At 40.8% G+C, this 19,428-nt stretch overlaps 1 long non-coding RNA gene across 2 annotated transcripts; it reads left to right on the top strand.

The window, feature by feature from the left end:
• The first annotated feature begins 3,876 nt into the window (after positions 1-3,876).
• Positions 3,877-8,042, top strand: LOC127761552 (uncharacterized). Of its 2 annotated transcripts, XR_008015263.1 has the most exons (4): positions 3,877-4,022; positions 4,170-4,301; positions 5,381-5,851; positions 7,286-8,042. It is a non-coding gene; the product is annotated as an uncharacterized LOC127761552 (long non-coding RNA). The 2 variants fall into 2 exon arrangements; XR_008015262.1 differs by lacking the exons at positions 5,381-5,851; positions 7,286-8,042 and adding an exon at positions 4,852-4,910.
• Positions 8,043-19,428: the final 11,386 nt, after the last annotated feature.

The raw sequence follows: 19,428 nt of genomic DNA, 5'->3' as shown, positions 1-19,428 counted from the left end.
TTGTTGTTTTGTCGGGTCCGGTTAGACCGGGCAGGTGCTGCCGGTCAGACCGGCGCTATGTGAGCGGTCTGACCGGCCAGCCCGCGTTCTGACCGGCTGACGCTGTGTCGGTTTTGGTTTCGGGTTGTTTCTTTGGATATCCGTGATTGTTTCATGTTTATGGCTTCTAGATGGATACTATACGTATATGATACTGTTGTTTGCTAACAATGAGTCAAGTTGGGGATAGCTTGGTTTCGGAATATGGTTTCTTTGTTTATTAGATGTGTAGTTGACTCGATGCCTCGGGAGAGTATTTGCGGTGATGGATCGGGAGTCGGTTTGGTGGTAAGACGATGTCCGTGGTGGTCAGATATCATGCGGGATACTTAGGTTAGAGTTGATGCACGTGGTTGGTGAAGATTCCATATGGCATACGATGGAGGTATTGTGTGCGTATGGGATGCGGAGTCGAATTTGGAAGGAGTCCAAATTTGGTATGATTGGTTATGTAAAATTTGTTTCTTGCACTAGGAGGTTTCCTATGGGGATTAGGACTTCTAGTATGAGTTTGGTTCGTGGCTTTAGGCTACCTATCTCATGTATAAATAGAGAGGGAGCGTGAGGCTTCCCGGTATCGCTTTAAGAGCAATTGAGTTGATAGTTTAGTTAGGGTTTCGAGTTTAGTCAAGATTTTTGTAAGGAGTGCTATTGGTGCACTTTGTAAACACAGAGAAAAGCAATAAAGTTGTCATCTACTTTGAGAGTTCTTCGATTTGTGTTTTCTCGGGTGCAGCGGTCCAACCGGCGAGTTACCACCAGTCAGACCGACGGCATCGGTCCGGTCAGACGGCGGGCATACGGCGGTCAGACCGCAGCGGCATCAGGAGGCTGTGGCGACTTTGGGGCGGTCGGACCGGGCAATCTACATCAGTAAAACCGGCGGCACAAGCACGGTTAGACCGACGGGACTACTTCGGTCAGACTGATCTACATCGAAATTGAGGGGAACTTTTATTTCCGCTAAAAGTTTTGGTTTCTGAGTACACCAACCATTTACCGCCCCTCAGGTTGGTTTAGTTCTTGTGTTTCGATCCTACAAGTGGTATCAGAGCCACGTTTGCTCTTCTTGATCTTTACCGATCTTGAGTTTTTGCCATGGCTCTTAAGTTTGCAATGAAGCCTCATGTTTTTGATGGAACAGATTTTCCTTATTGGTGTAGTAAGATGCAATCTTATATTCAAGCTGAGTATCTTGATATTTGGAGAAAAGTTTCTAATCCTTATGTGATTCCTAAACAAATTAATACTGCTATTTTAAAACTTGAATTTGAACAAAATTGCAAAGCTCGCAATATTCTTTTGAGTGGGATTTCTCATTCGGATTTTGATCGTGTCTCTCATCTTGAAACTGCTCATGAGATTTGGAAAGCTTTGAAAAACTTTCATCAAGGAACAAATAATATTAAAGAACTTCGTCGTGATCTTTTCAAAAAGGAGTACATTAAATTTGAGATGAAACCTGGAGAAGCTTTGGATGACTATCTTTCTAGGTTTAACAAAATTTTGAGTGATCTTAGATCTGTTGATTCTTCTTATGATGCAAATTATTCACAATCTGAGGTTTCTCATCACTTTTTGAATGGTCTTGATATGTCTATTTGGTAGATGAAAGTTACATCAATTCAGGAGTCTGTTGATATGTCTACTTTGACTTTGGATTCGCTTTACACAAAACTCAAAACTCAAAACTCATGAGATGAATATTCTTGCTCGTAAAGTTGATTCTAGGTCTAGTGCTTTGGTTTCTTCTTCGACTTCTTTGAATGTTGGTGCTTCTTCATCATCTTCTTCTGTACTAGCTTTATTTAATGCCATGTCCGATGAGCAACTCGAACAGTTTGAGGAGGAGGACTTGGCTTTGTTATCTAACAAAGTTTCTTGAGCTATTAACAAAGTTTCTCGAGCTATGAACAATGTCAGGAACAGGAAAAGAGGAGGTCCTAATCGTTGTTTTGAGTGTGGTGCACTTGATCATCTTCGTTCACATTGTCCTAAGCTTGGGAGAGGCAAGAAGGAAGAAAATAGTAGAGTAAAAGAGGTTGAAGTGGACAAGAAGAAGAACACGAAGGAGAAGAAGAAGAATTGCATGCAGTGGTTAATCCAAGAACTCATAGCAGCTTTTGATGAATCAGAAGATGAAGATGAGAGCAAAGGTAAGCAAGTTGTTGATCTAGCTTTTATTGCTCGTAATGCAAGTTCTGGTGTTGATGAATCTGATAGTGATAGTGAAGAAAAGCTTAGTTATGATCAATTGGAATATGCTGCTTACAAATTTGCTAAGAAACTTCAAACATGTTCTACTATGCTTGATGAGAAGGATCACACTATTGAGATTTTAAATGCTGAAATTGATAGATTAAAATCTTTGGTTCCTAATGATGATGAATGTAAATCTTGTGAAGTTTTATTTTCTGAAATTAATGCTTTACGAGATGTCAATTCTGTTAATTGGTTTAAATTGAAATCTGAGATTGAAAAGTCTAAAAAATTGGAGTCTTCTTTTGCTCTTGGATTTGCTTTGCATGCTCGTGTTGTTGATGAGTTGATTTTGACAAAGAATGTTTTGAGAAAATACAAAGTTGTTTTTTGTGCAAGTTCCTTGTTTAATGCTTCATGTGCAAATAGGGCTTTACAAAACAAAGATGTTTTGATTTCTCAAAATTGTTCTAAGTGTATTTTGAATGAGATGAAGTTGAAAGATGCTTTAGGGTGTGTTAAACACATGGAAGAAATTGTTAAACAAGATGAGGTGTTTTCTTGCTCAACTTGTAGAAAACAAAAAGGTCTTTTGGATGCTTGCAAAAATTGTGCTGTTCTTAAACAAGAGGTTTCTTACTTGAAAAGTTCTTTGCAAAGATTTTCTGATGGTAAAAAGAACCTCAACATGATTCTTGATCAATCCAAAGTTAGCACACACAATCGTGGTTTAGGTTTTGATTCTTATGCTTATCATACTAGACACCCTCCTGCTGTTTTGGGTACTGCTGGGAAAGGTGAAATTTCGATTGAAACTGAGCCTAAGAACGCTATGTTTAAATTTGCTGGCATCATGTCTACTTTGAGTGCATCTTCTTGAAAATCAAATGTTGTGCATGCAAAACCTTTTGTTGCTACATGTATTGCAAAACCATTGATTTCAAAATCATCTACTTCACAAACTTATCGTGAGAAGTACACTTGCTCTTTTTGTGAAAAAGATGGACATTTGGTTGGTTTTTAATTTAGATTTGCCCATAAAAAGAAAAAGGAAAGAGAAATTGCTTTTGCGAAATGACGTTGGCAAAAAACGGGTTTTGGTTCGAGGAGAATAGCTAGACCGACACTGACCAGTCGATCAGACCGGCCCGCGATCAGACCGCAGTTGAACTGGCAGTCAGACCGGCTGCCAGGCCCGGTGAGACCGCAGGTACAGTGGCGGTCAGACCGGCATCGGGGCAAGTTTGTGCATAATCCAAGTTAGACTATTGTGAAGCATGAAGGTAAGTTTTCAGGTAAATCTGATTCTGATTTTGTTAGTGCATATGTGCCTACTGGTTCTACTGGTCATGTGACTCAGTGTTGGATTCCAAAATTTCTTATTTCTTATAATGCCCCGAGTTTTAAATTAATATATTTCGCGGAGTATTAGAGCAAACGCGCAAAAGTTCAACTTTTAAACCATTGTTCGTATAGGCGATCGGGAACCGTGGATGCGTAGAGCTCGCTGAGTAGTGCAAAATAGACTATAAATTTATAGTAATCGGAGTCCGAACGAAGTCCCGAGGATTGAATAGATGTGAGCCGTTAGATCTTATTTAGTCTCTTTATATAACCAACCAAAAAAACGAAAAAAAAAGAAACAGGAGAATCGCTCCTGTAGCCCTAGCCGCCGCACCTCCTGCGCTCTGCCGCCGCCGCTGCTGTTCCTGTCTTCGCCGGCGCCGCCGCTGGTGCAGCCGTCGCCGGTCGCCACAGCCGTCGTCGTCCACAGCTGGTCGTTGGTGAGCTACTGTTGTTTCTGTTAATTTCCCTGCTGCTGCCGATCCCTGCTGTTGCCGATCTGATCTCTTCCTTGCTGGTGATGCACGGCTTGCTGTTGCTGCCAATATTCGTTTCTGCTGCTGCTGCTGCTGGCCTGCAACGAACAGGAAGGAGGGAGAGAAGGCAGAGAAGAACAGGAAGGAAGGAAAGAAGGGGAAATTTGATAGACGAAGGGAAATTTGGGGAATTTGGTGAATATTTCCAAATTCTTCGTTTTTCTTATACATTAGTACTGCTAGGTAATCCGTTTTAGTCTATAGTTGTTTCTAATTTATATTTAAGACGATCTGTTTCCGGTTTTTTTGAATTTATTTTATATCGAACGCTAGGCTGAAACCGTATTTTCAAATCAGGTATTAAACCATCAGGAATCAGGTTAGTTGTCCTAAATAAAGTTTGTAGTCATTGTCGATATCTTTCCAACGGTTCTAGTTTCACTCAATTCCGATAAACGGTTTAGGAGAAACAGCAAAAACAGTACCGCTGACCGGGTCCGGAAATCAGGACAGTAGTTCGTTTTCCTTAATCTGGGATTTTCAGAGACATAATCTGATTTTGTGCTCAACATGAAAGTTGTAGACAATTTTTTCTAGATGTCCGAAGTTGTATTATTTGCTAGTTTCCGTTAGACGGTTTGTGAGTTACGCATAAAACAGTAATGGAACAGCTATAGGTTATTTAATACAAATCGGTAAAAGGTTTATATGTTCTAGGTTTCGATTTTAGTAAATATCCCTTGTAACCATCGTTAGTTGAATATAGTGGTTTATGCGTAGTTTTGCTCCACAGGTGTGGAGGGTTCCAACGTTGAAGGAGTTGAGTCGGAGTATCGAAGGAGTTAAGGCAAGTACAAGACGGACTTATGTGATGGACAAACTGAGTTGTTTTGTTTGGCTTTACTTGCATAATTATTATTCAATTGCTTGATATTAATGATTGTATGGCTCTGACGTTATGCTACTTATTCGTGTTTCGACCCATATTCAAATTCATGACGTTATTCATGTTTCATTATTCCGGATGTTCTGTTTACATTATTCAAGAACCATGCGTAGCCATGGGAGTGCAATTTGGGTCTTTATTCATGATCCTTGAGAAGCGCTGATCACGCTTGCTCGGCTTACCGGTAATGCTAAGAGGATATTCACACCTGCCCGGGAGGGAACTACTATCTTTTGACTTCTTTGGTTTAAAAATAAAGTAAATCCAACCCTTCATATTGGTTTCTTAATACATAAATCATGCGTATGTTTTATTAGTTCAAGATTGTATTTGCTGAATATTCTTTACTCACTCTTGTGTTTAATTTGGTTTTTAGGTACCTAATGACATCGATCGGCATGGGGCGGGAGTAGCACCCTTGGACTACACATTATTATTGCACACAATTGAAATTAGATTTAGACTATATTTTTTGCTCAGCAAAAGTTTTGCATAGAACTTGTAAAGGTCATTTAAGGTTCTGATCCTTATTTTTCACTAGGAATTTGTGGAGCTAGGATGGTTTGGATTGTGTGGTTTATATCAGTATTGACCTTTCTTATAACTGCCTGTCGTGATGTCCGTATTTTTAGGGGAGACTCTGCCGAAATTTCTAATAATTTTAGGACTTAGTTTTTGAGTGTATTAGTTTTTGAGTGTATTTTGGTGTGGCATTCTAGGTACGTGGTTACCTGGGGTGTTACATTTCTAACCCCAACACGGAGGCCTCGACATCTTTTTGTTCATAGGTATTTTGATGGCATACTCCCCATGAGCGTTCAATGTTGAGATGATGATTGCTTTCAAGGTAACATCAATTTACTTTTGATTGATATAACTTTGGTTTTACTTCCTCGTTTATTAGCTTTTCAAGTGCTAGTGTTTGAGGTAGTGGTTTTGGTTTATACGAGTGGTTGAATATCAATTCATAAGAATCTTGGTGGTTTCATTGGCAATTGGATGTCTTTTTCAAAATCTTTGATTTCTTCCTGATTTTTCTTCGGGGAGAATTAGAGGTTAATTTGAGGGGGAGTTTGTGTTTTTTTTCGTGAATCCTTTTGGCATTGTTTGAGGGGGAGTTTTTCGTACCTCATGGTTTTATCAAGCAAAAATATGACAATGAGAAAAATTGAAAAAAAAAGAGCTTTGTTCCATACATATGGTATTTTCTTGTGCATGCTAGCAATACTATGAAGGTTTATTTGTCTCTAGCATAGCTTGTATGTATTCTAGTCTTTTTATGAGGTTTAGATATTGCTTTTAAGGGAGATGATGCATGACACTTACATTCTACTTGAATTAAGCAAATATGCAATATTGATGCTAACATATGGTTTGATCTATAAATGCTTTATTGAATTATTATTCCTCAAATAGCTTTGTAATTGCTCATTGTGCAAAGAGAATAAAAATGAAAAAAATGAATACCGAATCCTTGGAAACAGTCTTCACGACAAGGACGTATTCGATGTGAGCAAAAATAATAGGTGCTGAATCCCTGGAAACAGTCTTGACGACAGGGACGTACCCGGAATAATTGAGAAAAAAATAAGCAAAAAGGCTCAAGAAAATAAAAAGTTAAAAAATTCTCTTGGTTGTTTTGTGCTAAAGCTAATTTGAGAAAGAGTGATAAATGCAATAGGTATATATGTTTAGTGTTTATTCTTCAACCTATGTGCTTGTAAAGATGTTGCATTATAAATCGTATGAAATCATGAATTTTGATTGTTGATTCAAACTTAATTGTAAAATCTTCGATTCATGATTATACTTTAATGCATGCTTGTTATATTATAGATGGATTCATCTTTTTTTTTATTTTAACACATGACTTGATATGCTATATGTATGCTAAGCTCTTAAAGATTAATAAACATAATTCCTATGCTTGATGAAATCATTGTTAAAAGGGGGAGAAGAGAAGAGTTTTTGAGAAGAGCATGTTTTTTGATTCACGGGAAAGTGAGAGAAGTTTTCTTTTGGATTTTTGAGCACGATGTGTACATTTGTACAAAGTGTGCTTTTTACCAGCTTTTTACCACTTTTGTTTTTATTTTTCCAAACAACAAAATGTTTTTGATGGGTTTGCGAATGTGTTCATCAAGGGGGAGATTGTAAGATGAACGTGTGTTTTGATTCTTATTCTGTGATGAACAATTGGCATCTGTGATTATTGGTTTTGATATTTGGAGATTATTGTCGAAGTGGTTTTGGAGATGATTGATTTTCACGTAATGAACAGGGTTGCTGTTTTGTCGGGTCCGGTCAAACCGGGCAGGTGCTGCCGGTCAGACCGGCGCTATGTGAATGGTCAGACCGGCCTGCCCGCGGTCTGACCGGCCGACGCTGTATCGGTTTTGGTTTCGGGTTGTTTCTTTGGATATCCGTGATTGTTTCATGTTTATGGCTTCTAGATGGATACTATACGTATATGATACTTATGTTTGCTAACAATGAGTCAAGTTGGGGATAGCTTGGTCTCGGAATATGGTTTCTTTGTTTATTGCATGTGTAGGTGACTCGATGCCTCGGGAGAGTATTTGCGGTGATGGATCGGGAGTCAGCTTGGTGGAAAGACGATGTCCGTGGTGGTCAGATATCATGCGGGATACTTAGGTTAGAGTTGATGCACGTGGTTGGTGAAGATTCCATATGGCATACGATGGAGGTATTGTGTGCGTATGGGATGCGGAGTCGAATTTGGAAGGAGTCCAAATTTGGTATGATTGGTTATTTAAAGTTTGTTTCTTGTACTAGGAGGTTTCCTATGGGGATTAGGACTTCTAGTATGAGTTTGGTTCGTGGCTTTAGGTTGCCTACCTCATGTATAAATAGAGAGGGAGCGTGAGGCTTCCCGGTATCGCTTTGAGAGCAATTGAGTTGATAGTTTAGTTAGGGTTTCGAGTTTAGTCAAGATTTTTGTAAGGAGTACTGTTGGTGCACTTTGTAAACACAGAGAGAAGAAATAAAGTTGTCATCTACTTTAAGGACAACTTTAAAATCACTATCATGTAACCAAAATTATTGGTCTCACCCCAAATTAGCAAGTAGAGAACATATAGGGATGTTTAGGCTGCTAGATTTCTTACTGGATCGTTGACATATAAAATCAAACTTGGCAAACAAAACAGAATTGAAACAATTCAATTATTCATCTGCTAGTATAAAATGATGGGTCAAAATGTCATTCGACACCTCAAAAACTCAGAATAATAGCAAGAAACAATCTGCTTATGATTTTCTCCATTGTGGATAGTTCTCTCCAAATGAGTCCAAATGATAACAAACTTCACAAAGACCGTTTTAAGGACACATGAAACACAAAAATGCAAATTTATATTGTATTTATTTAAAAACCCACCTATTTTCATTAAAACTAACTGCCAAGACTCTAAAAAAAGTAGCTTTAGCAATGACTTTATATGTCCTTTCATGTCCACACTCTTGGCATCAAGTAGAATAGTATCGAGGACCTGTATTGTTCATCAAGTTGGAAGTTGGATTTAATGTGCACCTCACTTGTCCATATAAATCAAGAAACTTGGAGCTTCCTCTTTTACCTTCGATTCAACAACACTTCAACCATGATGCTCTAGCTTACAAAAGAAGTTATTATTGAGTTTGTCCATTGAGCTCAAAAGATGAGATATTACACTAAAGATCTGAATAGCTGGTTTTGTACGACATTAAAGAACCTTTGCATGTTTCTTCATTGGGTGAATCTAAAATACCTTCAACTGGTTCCGCTAGAACATTGGTAAGCTGCCCCTCAAACAACACATCTCATTTTTGAAAATGACATTTATAGGATTCATCGTTTTGCTCAAACTTATTATATGTGAAACAACTTGTTAGCGATTAAAAATCAACTCTAAATTAAGTTTTAAAATTCAAATTATCGCTTATGCTGATAAGCTGAAGGCTAAATGATAGCGGTGTATTCTTGACAACTGTACTGATCATCTCACACTCAGCGGTACCATTTTAAAAAATCCAATACTATCCTCATTGCAAAAACTACTTTGGAATTAAGGGTAACCTGATTAGTCATCTCCCTTATAAAGCAGAGATCTGCTGCTCTTGGTCTAATTGGCTTTCATTGACATACCCAACTTGCTTCATCATGATATAGTAGCTACAGAAATGAAGAAGCGGCATGGTTATTAAACCTTTTTATTAGAAAGTATAGCATTATTTACAGATAGTAATCAGTCTAGCATATTATCAATTTCAAATATGCTGAAAATGTGTTAAGATACTTGCTTACTTTCTGTTTCGTGCTTATATGTAAATTAGTGGTTTAGATAGTTAAGAATGGATTGGAGGAAAAAATAACAATAATTTGTATCTGATACATATTCATATATTTATCAATTGACAAATGTACCAGGCTTACCTGTACATGGCTATATGTCGTACAATTGGCTACCCACATGGATTGATCCATAGATATTAACAACTACATATGGCATACCCTTGCAACTGTTTTTGACAGTCTCAGGTATAAATTCAGAACTATACTAAGACATACACTATTTGTTAATTCTCACAATTAAAATAAATCACAATCCAAAAGAGATGATATTTTATCATGTTCGTAGAAATCCTTAATTCCGTACAGGAAAAACAAAGAAAAGTACTCGCATGGTTCTTGCAAATAGGAAATCATCCTAACAAAGTAAAACCAAATAGTTTGTGTCTCTTGATGGCCGACCAACATTTTAGTCAGTCACAACATTTCCTTTGATCCCCCTAGGGATTGAGTGTTAATAAGTTGGCAAATCTAACTAAACTTCAATATGGATGATTTCCCCTGAAATTCTTGTTTTTTTAGCCCTATAACTAAGTGTGTTTAGAATTGAGCAATTCCCATACAGCTCCACTCCACAGCAATTAACAGCAACCCAAATCGAGCATTGAACAGCACAAATTAAAGTGCACTGCGACAAAACCAAATAGTTCATTATGAGACAATTATTCGTATAATTGCACTAATTATAGTGGTAGTGATGACAGTATGGAATAATTACAGTGGTAGTAATAATAGTATGGAATTTACTTTGAAGCTGCTTGAAGTAGTATAATTCTTTCTAATTCTGAATTTTGGCATCCTAAACAGGGCAATAGTGGTACTGGAAGAATTACTATCGGACTGTCAGTTAGGATATTCAGTTGGTCAGTTATTGCTGTACCCTTGTCTCAAGTCAAGAACTCTAACTCAGGCTGGACCATGATCTCTACTATTATAAAAAATTGAAGATGTTTTTACTGGTACTTTGATACGTCATCCGTGTATGAGTCGGTTTTTAAATTCGTTCGCTTTTGGAACTATAATGTATTTGAGTTGGTTTTTAAGTTTGTTCCCTTTTGGAAATAGAAAAGAAATTGTATAGGAAATCTCTTTAAAAACTCGCATGCTAACTCTGAGACGATCGGATTCCTAATTGTAGCTCATGATTTTCTAACAAACTATATATCCAAGCGAATTTAACAGTGAATTTTATCTTAAATAAACCATATAACAATAATAAAATTAAAATAGCATTCACCTGTTGCAACGAAAGGGTATTTTTTTTCTAGTAGAAAAAAAACATAGACCCTCTTTAGATCCAGGGATTTTTTTTAGTACCTGTCACATCGGATATTGGGACACTAGGACACTAATTAGAAGTATTAAATATAGACTAATGGCAAAACCTATTTGATAACCCTGGACTAATTTGCAAGACGAATCTATTGAGCCTAATTAATCCATCATCATCCTATGTGATACTACAGTAAACATGTGCTCATTATGGATTAATTAGGGTTAAAAAATTTGTCTCACGAATTAGCTCTCATTTATACAATTAGTCTTGTAAGTAGTCTATGTTTAATACTCCAAATTAGTGTCCAAATATCCGATATGACATGGACTAAAGCTTAATCCTGGATCCAAACACCACCATATTCACAGCTTGATTGAATACCAAACCTTAACTCTCTTTGTAGGGACCCGAATGGCTGGCTAGGCTGACCTACCAAAAGTCCATGGGCAATTACAAATGACATTGCAGCAGCATCCTCTATTAATGCTGTCATAATTGTTGACCCTCAGGACTGGTTCCTACAAGTTCAATTTATATACTTCATAGCAAATGTTAATTTCCCTTTTTTTTTTTTGTATGCTGGAGCCAAAGCAAAAGGTATATCTCTGTAACGAAAGTAGTAGTAACTGGGGTTCTGTGTTAACAAAGATCACGATCAACAACATTCTGCTGGAACCTTCGGTACGAAGAACTAAGATCCATGTTGCCCGGCCGTCAATCCATCGAACCAAAGCAATGAGCTTTAAATCTAGTTACCTCGTCGGCGGGGTTGGCAGCGATGAGCCGCGCGGGACATGGACGTAGGTATATTGACGTAGTGCTGCAGACCTGCATCATCGATGACGGAGGCTAAGCTTGGGCGCTGCAATGGCATTCTTCCAGGACCATCGTGAATGGCCGCAAGGGCGCAGTGGGCGTGGAGGACGGAGGGCGAATCGCTGTGTTGGACGACGACGACGGCGGCGGTGCAATGGAAGTGTAAGATGGCGGTGATTCGTCGCCGGTGTCGTGGGTGACGGTCCTGGACGACGACGAAGGGCACGGTGAGGCGATACGGAGCAACGGCGAGAGGGATGGGGTGCTGGTGGTGGGGGCACGGCGGATTCCCGTTGATCCGGCAGCGGCGGCGACGCAGGATGAAGGCCCTATGCATGGCGGGAGGGATGGGGCGCTGGGGGTGAGGGCGTGCGTGGATTCCTGCCGGTCCGGCGGCCGTGGCGCAGGACGACGGCGACAACGGACGGCACAGCGGGAGGAATGGGTGCTGAGGGTGGGGGCGCGGGCGGATTTCCGCTGATCTAGTGGCAGCGGCCGCGTGTTGGAGGAGCCGGCCGGGATCGCGGGGGAGGGAAGGAGCGCATTGGTGGGGGCAATGCGGGAAGTGGTGAGGGCGTAGGGCCGGGATCGTGAGGGTGGATACGGCAGGAAATGGGGCGTGGGGATCGTGGGGTCGATCTGGTCGTTGGATGTTGTCAGGGTTATGGATACCACATACCTAATAGTAGTTGATTAAATCTCAGGACCCACCACATACCATGTCTTATACGGAAACAACCTTCGGATATAGGAGGAGTTCCGCATAAGGAAGGATGAATAGAGTTCTACATGGAAACGACAAGGACTACTCGGATTGTATCCATATAGGTTTCCCTAGTTCTACTTGGATAAGAGGACACCTATGGATATAAATACAAGGCCCCCTAGGAGGAGAGGGGACACGAGACAGAACAATAGATCAACATACAAGCCAACACATCCACCACAGCCTATGGAGCCGGAGCACGCAGGGGCCAAGTCGCCGGGAGATCTGGTCAAACCAACTCGACTACGGTCTCGTCGGTATCATCGAGTTCTGCTATTCCCTTTGTAATCTGTGGTTTCCATCATATAATCCCATACCAACAGGATGTAGGGTTATTACCTGACAATTCAGGGGCCCGAACCTGTATAAAAATCCTCGTCCCCATCTCTTTTACTACAATCTCGCGTATATCCTAGTACCAACGATCCCCATACTATGCAAATACCGGAATCGTGACATCAAACGTCGACAGTGGCGCGCCAGGTAGGGGGATTTTGGTGCTTCAACAGGTTCTTATGCTTCAACGAGATAGGTTCAAGAGATGGATTCTTCAACAAACTACTCAACGACTTCTTATGCTGGGTGATATGACCCGAACAAAGTACGTTCTCAGGAGGATCGGGATATTCGTAAAGCTTCGCCAAGACATCGTCACTATGGATTTTTTGACGAGGGATACTTCAACTACTTTAGATCTGGGAAGTCAAACCAAACCAGAGTACGTGCCCCGACAAGATCGGAACCATCATCGTCATCGACAACTCGGTCTATCGAGATCATCCAAGCCTCAAGATACGCGGCGTACCAAAAGATGTCAGATCATATGATGTCGAACGAGTACGCAATAAGGTAAGTGGTAGATTGGTTTTTCAAATTGATCTAGTAATTTTGTAGATACATCCGGTATATATCTACAAAGGTACGCATTTTATATCTATTCAGATCATACAACATTGTCAGATCAATAATTTATTTTTACCTAGAGCATGTTTTTTATACAATATCTATTGTGCGAGTATTACCGATGTTAGGCCAACTACAGTCTAACGCTGGGGGCTCGCTCTATTTTCTTCTGTATAAATCATGCTTGTTTACGGTTTACATAATCCTGGATATTTAATCTGCTCGTTATATCCTGATAATATTAGAAGATCCATGCAGTTTTTTGAGTACATACTCGATATTATCTGCTACATGTCTTGCCTTCTAGAAAATATTTTTCAGAAACAATTGAGCACTCGAGTAGGTTGTGGTCGAGCACACTCCATTATCGAGAACGTTCTCGACAAATGCAGAGTTGTCGCACCCAACCTACCAACGAAGACCGACGACCTATCTCATAGCACCGGCCATAGCTGGGCTATTCGAGAAAAGGTTGTTAATGGATAATTCCTCGTGAACATTGTCGGCTTGATCACCCGACATGATTGCGAACAGACATCCGGATATGCTATAAGTTGAGTATGTGAGTCATGCTGGCCACATAAGATGCACATGTAATATACCAACTTTAGCGCCCCCAGAGTAAATTGTAGCAATTTCTCGCACCGCAACTTCCATTGGTGCTCAAGAGATGATTCTACTCGCTGGTTCCCGAACCAGTAAATCATAGAAATCTCTCATACCGCAACTTCCATTGGTGCTCGAGAGATAATTCTACTCACTGGTTCCTGAACCAATAAATCGTAGCAATCTCTCGCACCACGACTTCAGATGGTCGAGGTACGACTGCGACTTGTCTTCGACCAGCAGCGTAGTGGTCCTCACACCACGACTTCAACCGGTCGAGAGATAAGGCTACTCCTGGTTCTCGGAGAAGTAGGCCGTAGCGATCTCTCGTACCTCGACATCAATCGGCAGAGAGTTGAGGCTACTCCTGGTTCTCGGACCAGTAAGCTGTAGCGATCTCTCCCACCTCTACTTCTAGTGGTCGAGTTAAGGCTACACCTGGTTTTCGACCAGCGGTGTAGCGATTCTCCCACTACCTTTACTTCTAGTGGTCGAGTTATGACTACCCCTGGTTCTCGACCAGCGGCGTAGCGTTTCTCCCACTGCATCCACTTCAAGTGGTCGAGTTATGACTACTCCTGGTCCTCGACCAGCGGTGTAGCGATTCTCCTGCTACCTTTACTCCAACAAAGTTGATATCAGGTACACAGTATCGCCAAGCGTTTTACCCAGAGATCCCTTACCATGATGACACCTAGAGTTGAAACCTATCCTCATGTCCCTTTACGCCGTTCCGACAAGGTCTCTGAGGAACCTAAGGGAACTTCGGCTGGGGATACCTAGAGCGGATAAGGCCTTGTCGGATCATGTAGAGACAAACGACCATGTAAGATCTGATCATGTAAGAGTTCTCGCCGTGCGTATTAACCAAGCCGTGTAATCAAAAATTGAGTTTTCCAACTTCACGGCTGGGGGCTAGGATCAGTGCTTTTTCAACCAAGACAGGTCAAGGGTCCAAGAGCCTTATCCTCCGAGAACGATTCTCCGACGACAAGGTTGGGGGCTAGGGAGAGTGTATGACTCAACAAACTGACTGATCGAAGTAGGTAAAAGAGAAGACGCTTGTACACAAAACATTGGTCTGTAAATTTAATTCATTTCCAGTTTTCCATACATATTATAACATGTCACCCTTTGAGCGTTCGCTCGGGGGCTATTTCTATCTAATATTCTTTTCTGAGTGTTGATTTCAGGAAAATTCTATTCGACATTGTCGAAGACTCCATGTCTCTATGGTTCTATACCAAGATCGACTAAGGCGAGTACGGCAAATGTTGACAAGGCTCCGTCGCAGACTCTGCGCCTTCTCGATCATTCGAGAACGGTTGGTGGATCTCGACAAGGAATACGGAATGAAGAGATGGTGTACCCGCTGAGATAAAATTTCTTGACTTCAATCCAAATTCTCGATTACAGCAAGACGACAGACTTAATCGTATGCTTTGTACTTTCTTGGTTGACGTCGGAGTTTGACTCAGACAAACCCTATGGGTGCCCGCACGAGGCTGATAAGGGAAGTCTAACGTTATCTCTGAACTCACCGAGAACGCTCACGTGAGCTCGATAACAGTTACTCCAAGGTCTGCGGTTGAGAATATAAATTTGTTCATTTGTATTGAAGTCGGGGGCTACTGTCAGGGTTATGGATACCACATACCTGATAGTAGTTGACTAAATCTCGGCAGGACCCACCACGTACCATGTCTTATACAGAAACAACCTTTGGATATAGGAGGAGTTCCGCATAAGGAAGGATGAACAGAGTTCTACATGGAAATAACAAGGACTACTCGGATTGTATCCATATAGGTTTCCCTAGTTCTACTTGGACAAGGGGACACCTATGTGTATAAATACAAGGCCCCCTAGGAGGAGAGGGGACACAAGACGGAACAATAGATCAACATACAAGCCAACACATCCACCACAGCCTACGGAGCTAGAGCACGCAGGAGCCAAGTCACCGGGAGATCTAGTCGAACCAACTCGACTACGGTCTCGTCGGTATCATCGAGTTCTGCTATTCTAAATGGACATGTTTATTTAATCATACAATTCACAAGCAATCCATAGGAGCCTAGAGTAGGCTAGGGCTTCAGTTGTTTTCTTTTAAGGATGGGTACCCCAATCCTTAAGATGTCGAAAAAATGTCAGCGATGTGGGATTCAAACTAAAGATCTCTCACCTCAACTCTCACGCACGTTACCATCTCAACTACTTGTTGGTATTTCTTATGATCACAGATAAGATCCGCAAGCGCACGGATATACCGATGTATCACTTCCCCTACAGAGTATTCCAAGGGTATCGAATCCAAGGGAACGTGTATAACTATATCCTCGTCACGTTCATCCAAGGACACAAAGCTAATGTGGGCAGAGGGCAGAGAGGATTTCCTAATGAGAAACAGTGTCTAGGGAAAGCTTAACTTTAATCCTAACGTAATACACCAGGCACTGTCAACCCGCTGTTTCCAGATGTCGCTCTACTACGTACCCGGACATAGAGGACTTAAGTGCTCTTGAGGGCTGTCACCACCTCTACACCCACCTCAAACGTACTGTGCGATACGCAGCAACCACTGGAGATTAATTACCCAGACACGGCGTCTACGCAATTAATAACTACTCTAGTTCCGATCAAACACTAAAGCAATCACTATAAATAAATGGACTATAGTGAACAATGATCCTGTATGCTAATTAGGAACTAACCAAGAAGTAATTATCACTACGCAAATCTCAATTACTCAGAATGATATTTCTATTAAAGCAGAGTAATAAACAAAGTACAAGAGATAAGAGAGGATTACCAACAACTCCGGGATTCCTCCGACTTCTTCTACCTTACTCTCTCCCTATTCTAATATACAATAAAGTACAATAGAGCCTCTTGTAATTCAGCTCATGCTTTGGTGTGTGTGAATAAGGGAGAGGAGAGGGGTATTTATAGTGTGGAGCTTGCTTGGGAGAGTGGAGATGCTTGGAATATTCTCCATAGAATCGAAAGAGCAAGGTTGCATGTTCATCAGAGGTTGGGCCTGATCAATCAAGACCGTCACCAGGATGAAGATGAGGATAGAAAGACACAGTGGTGTTCTTTTGGTATTTTCACAAAGAATCGGAAGAGAAGAGTTCAACGGATGAGGAACAGGGAGCGTTTTTAGGAGGTACAACAAGAAATTAACCATCGGCTGAAGAAGACAAAGACCAAGCAAGAGTGGCGTGTTAAGAGCACGGTCACAACAGCCGATGAAGTTGAAGCCGACAAGACCAAAAGATTGCTCAAGGGTAAGGCTATTGCATCTGCATCGGTGAACATGGTTTTTATGCTGCCTGCAGAATTCGAAGCTAAGGAAGCCAATGTTGATGATGTTGAAGAAGCTTCTGCTAGATTGGTTTTGTCACCTAAACAAACGATTTTTGAGAAACCAGAGGGGACAGAAAATCGGCATTTAAAACCGTTGTATGTCAATGGATTTGTCAACGGGAAGCCGATGTCCAAGATGATGGTTGATGGAGGAGCAACTGTGAATTTGATGCCATGTGCTACATTCAGAAAGATGGGCAGAAATTCAAACGATCTCATCAAAACTAACATGGTTCTCAAGGATTTTGGTGGCAATCCATCGGAGACTAAAGGAGTTTTGAATGTGGAGCTGACAGTCGGCAGTAAAACCGTTCCTACAACATTTTGTTGTGATTGATGGGAAGGGTTCCTATAGCCTGTTGCTTGGAAAGGGATTGGATTTATGCTAATTGTTGTATTCCTTCAACTATGCACCAGTGCTTGATTCAATGGCAAGGTGAAAAAATTGAGATTGTGCGAGCCGACAGGTCAGTTAACGTTGCTAGTGCCGATTTAGCTCTTTGGGAAATGGATGGTATTGATTGCTTGTTTGGAAAAGTTTGGGATGGAGATTTTCTAAAAGTGTCCGATTGTGACATACAGCCAATTGAAGATGGAGAGCCCAAGCTATTACTTTGAGGGCATTGCGGAGGGTTCAAATGTCTACACCAAGGACACAGTAGATGATCTCGATGACAAGCAAGGACAAGGTTTCATGTCGGCTGATGATTTGGAGGAAATTGACATTGGTCCAGGAGATAGACCAAGGCCGACATTCATCAGTAAGAACTTATCTTCAGAATTCAGAACCAAGTTGATAGAGCTTTTAAAGGAATATAGAGATTGTTTTGCTTGGGAGTATTATGAGATGCCAGGACTTAGCCGATCGATTGTTGAACATCGGCTTCCTATTAAATCGGGGGTTAGACCACATCAGCAGCCGCTAAGAAGATGCAAAGCCGATATGCTTGATGCTGTTAAAGCTGAGGTTGCACGTCTATATGATGCTAGTTTCATTCGTCCATGCCGATATGCTGAGTGGATTTCAAATATAGTTTCAGTCATCAAGAAAAATGACAAAGTTAGGGTGTCTTTATTTTCGCGATTTAAACAAAGCTACCCCTAAGGACGAGTACCCAATGCCGATTGCCGATCAATTGGTTGATGCTGCTTCAGGACATAAGATACTTAGTTTTATGGATGGTAATGCAGGATACAATCAAATCTTTATGGCAGAAGAAGACATTCATAAGACAGCTTTCAGGTGCCCTGGTGCAATCGGCTTGTTTGAATGGGTTGTGATGACTTTCAGCTTGAAAAGTGCTGGAGCTACATATCAAAGAGCCATGAATTATATATTCCATGACTTGATTGGCTGGTTGGTTGAAGTCTATATCGATGACGTGGTCATTAAGTCAAAAGAAATAGCAGACCACATAGCCGATTTGAGAAAGGTTTTTGAAAGAACTCGGAAATATGGCTTGAAGATGAATCCAACGAAGTGTGCTTTCGGTGTATCGGCTAGCCAGTTTTTGGGATTTTTTTTGTTCATGAGAGGGGGATGGAGGTGCCTCAAAGGAGTATTTACGCGATAAAAAAGATTCAACCTCCGGAGGACAAGAAAAAGTTACAGAAATTGATCGGCAAGATAAATTTTATTAGAAGGTTTATTTCTTTCTTGTCTAGCAGATTGGAACCTTTTACACCTTTATTGAGATTGAAAGCCGGTCAAGAGTTCACCTGGGGGGCAGAGGAATGGAAGGCTTTGGATAACATTAAAGAATATCTTAGTTCTCCTTCAGTTTTGATTCCTCCACAGAAGGGAGTGCCTTTCAGGTTATATCTATTAGCCGGTGAGAAGTCAATCGGCTCGATTTTGATTCAGGAGCTTGAAGGCAAGGGAAGGGTTATATTTTATCTGAGTCGCAGGCTTTTGGATGTTGAGACGAGGTATTCTTTTGTGGAAAAGTTGTGTTTGTGTTTATATTTTTCTTGCACAAAGTTAAGGCATTATTTATTGTCCAACGAATGCACTGTGATATGTAAGGCCGATGTGGTTAAATACATGCTATCGGCTCCGATTTTGAAAGGAAGAGTTGGAAAGTGGATATTTGCTTTAACGGAATTTGATCTTCGGTATGAATCGCTAAAGGCAGTGAAAGGGCAAGCTGTAGCCGATTTTATTGTGGATCATCGTGATGACTCAATCGGCTCGGTCGAGATTATGCCTTGTGATGAGAACACAACTAGCTCGGATATAACCATGGCTACTTTATGTATTACTCAACCAAAGGTGCATATGTTCTATATTGGATTTACTTGTTATATATTTGAACAAACATTGCAAAACGATGAGTT

The sequence above is a fragment of the Oryza glaberrima genome, chromosome 2 (genome assembly GCF_000147395.1).
Source record: "Oryza glaberrima chromosome 2, OglaRS2, whole genome shotgun sequence".
NCBI lineage: Eukaryota > Viridiplantae > Streptophyta > Magnoliopsida > Poales > Poaceae > Oryza > Oryza glaberrima.
This window is presented reverse-complemented; position numbering and strand designations above follow the sequence as displayed.